This window comes from Lathyrus oleraceus, chromosome 1 (genome assembly GCF_024323335.1).
Source record: "Lathyrus oleraceus cultivar Zhongwan6 chromosome 1, CAAS_Psat_ZW6_1.0, whole genome shotgun sequence".
NCBI classification, from domain to species: Eukaryota; Viridiplantae; Streptophyta; class Magnoliopsida; order Fabales; family Fabaceae; genus Lathyrus; species Lathyrus oleraceus.
In genome coordinates this window covers 399,139,539-399,142,877 of record NC_066579.1, presented here as the reverse complement: position 1 = coordinate 399,142,877, position 3,339 = coordinate 399,139,539, and positions in this window count along the sequence as shown.

The window sequence follows — 3,339 nt, the reverse complement described above, 5'->3', positions numbered from 1 at the left end:
CTTCCGGACCTCCGATTCCAATTCCGTAAAAAGCTATACGTTAGGGGAATTACAACACACTCAATTACAGGTTAAATTTCAGTTTTTACACAACATATTCATCACAATTTTCAGCATTCAACAATCCCAATTAGGGTCAATTCAACGGTTTATCACTACCCATTACATGCTAACCCATAATACCCATTAAACGACGATAAACCCCCCTTACCTGAGTGAATCCGGCGAATCTTCAAGCTCCAAGCTCTTCTCTTCTTCAACCCTCTTCCTCTTGCTCTGCCTCTTGCCCTTTTCCTCTTTCAGCCGCTTCTCTGAGTTTCACGTGAAAACCTTATTTTCCAAATGAAACTTTTTTTTCCTTATTCCAACTTATATATTTTCCAAATTATATTATTATTCCAATAATAATAATAATTCAATAATTCCAAAATAATAATAATAATAATCCAATTATCTAATTAAATTAATAAATATATTATTAACTTAATTTAAATAATTACCATATTATTATCGGGGTGTTACAACTCTCCCCCACTAAAAGAGTTTTTGTCCTCGAAAACATACCTCAAGCGAACAACTCTGGGTAAGACTCCTTCATCTTACTCTCCAGTTCCCAAGTCACATTGCCACCTGCTGGTCCTCCCCAAGCTACCTTCACCAAGGCAATCTCTTTACCCCGCAACTGCTTCAACTCTCGATCCTCAATCCTCATAGGTGATGTTTCAACAGTCAGGTTATCTCTCACCTGTACATCATCTATTTGGACTACATGCGACGGATCATGAATGTACCTCCTCAGCTGAGACACATGAAAAACCTCATGCAAATTCGCAAGCGACGGCGGTAAAGCGACACGATATGCTACTTCCCCTATCCTCTCCAAAATCTGATAAGGACCAATAAATCGAGGTGTCAACTTTTTCGACTTCAAAGCTCGACCAACCCCAGTTATCGGAGTAACACGAAGAAACACATGATCTCCCTCTTGGAACTCAAGTGACTTCCTCCTCTTGTCATGATAACTCTTCTGACGACTCTGAGCAATTCTCATCTTCTCCTGAATCATCTTAATCTTTTCTGTAGTCTGTTGAACAATCTCCGGTCCAACCACAACACTCTCACCGGACTCATACCAACATAACGGTGTCCGACATCTCCTACCATACAAAGCTTCAAACGGTGCCATACCAATGCTCGAATGAAAACTATTGTTGTAGGTAAACTCAATCAAAGGTAAATAACAATCCCAAGCACCTCCCTTTTCCAAAACACAAGCTCTCAAAAGATCCTCTAATGACTGAATCGTCCTCTCAGTCTGACCATCAGTCTGCGGGTGATATGCAGAGCTCAATCTCAGCTTAGTTCCCAAAGCCCTCTGCAAACCTTCCCAGAACTTCGATGTAAATCTAGGATCTCTGTCCGAAACAATACTCGACGGAATACCATGCAAACTTACAATTTTCTCAATATACAACTCAGCTAATTTCTCTAACGGATAGTCCATTCTGATTGGAATGAAATGAGCCGACTTTGTCAATCTATCCACAATCACCCAAATAGCTTCAAAATTCTTACTTGTCCTCGGCAAACCAGAAACAAAATCCATACTGATACTATCCCACTTCCACTCTGGAATAGTCAACGGTTGCATTAGCCCAGACGGCTTCTGATGCTCAATCTTCGACTTCTGACAAGTCAAACAGGAATAAACAAAACTCGCAATTTCTTTCTTCATTCCCGGCCACCAAAATAACTTTTTCAAATCATGATACATCTTCGTAGCTCCCGGATGAATACTCAGGCCACTACGATGTCCTTCCTCTAGAATACTCTTCTTAAGTTCGGTAACGTCCGGAATACACACCCGATTACCAAATTTCAAAACACCATTCTCATCAACTCTGAATTCACCACCTTGACCTTGATTCACTAAAGTCAACTTATCAACCAAAAGCATATCGGATTTCAGACCCTCTCTAATCTCATCCAAAATATTACTCGTTAACTTCAACATTCCCAGCTTAACACTATTGTGAGTACTCTCACACACCAAACTCAAATCTCTAAACTGCTCAATTAAATCCAATTCTTTAACCATTAACATAGACATATGCAATGATTTCCGACTCAACGCATCAGCCACTACATTTGCTTTACCCGGATGGTAATTCAAACCAAAGTCATAATCCTTCAGAAATTCTAACCATCTCCTCTGTCTCATATTCAGTTCTTTCTGATCAAACAAATACTTTAAACTTTTATGGTCACTGAAAACCTCAAATCTCGACCCGTACAAGTAATGCCTCCATAACTTCAGAACAAACACTACAGCTGCCAACTCTAAATCGTGCGTCGGATAGTTCCTCTCATGAACTCTCAGTTGTCTCGAAGCATAAGCTATAACCTGCTTATTCTGCATCAACACTCCACCCAAACCCAACAATGAAGCATCACAGTAAACCTCAAATGATTCTGACGAACTCGGTAATATCAGAATAGGAGCACTAGTTAACCTTCTCTTTAACTCTTGGAAACCTTCTTCACATTTGGAGTCCCAAACAAACGCTTGTCCCTTTCTAGTCAACATCGTCAACGGTAACGCCAACTTAGAAAATCCCTCAATGAACTTCCTATAATAACCTGCAAGTCCAAGAAAACTCCTTATCTCAGAAACTGACTTCGGAGCTTCCCACTTAGATACCGCTTCTATCTTAGAAGGATCAACAGCAACACCACCTCTTGAAATCACATGACCAAGAAAACTAACCTCTTCTAACCAAAATTCACATTTAGAGAGTTTAGCAAATAACTTCTTTTCTCGTAGAACTTCTAAAACCACTCTCAAATGCTCAGCATGCTCTTCTTCAGATTTCGAATACACCAAAATGTCATCAATAAACACCACAACAAACTGGTCTAGGTACGGATGGAAAATCCTATTCATATACTCCATGAATACTCCAGGCGCATTAGTCACACCAAAAGGCATTACAGAATACTCATAATGTCCATACCTTGTCCTGAAAGCAGTCTTCTGAATATCCTCAGCTTTCACACGTATCTGATGATACCCAGATCTCAAATCTATCTTGCTGAACACACTCGCACCAACCAACTGATCCATCAAATCATCAATCCTCGGCAAAGGATACCGATTCTTGATCGTCACTTTATTCAGTTGTCTGTAGTCCACACACAACCTCATAGTACCTTCTTTCTTCTTAACCAACAACACTGGTACACTCATGGACACGATGTCCAGCCCGACCACATCTATAACACTTAGCAGGGGCACTAGAGTCTCCCCCACTAGGCCTCTTCATCCCACTCTGCTTCTGA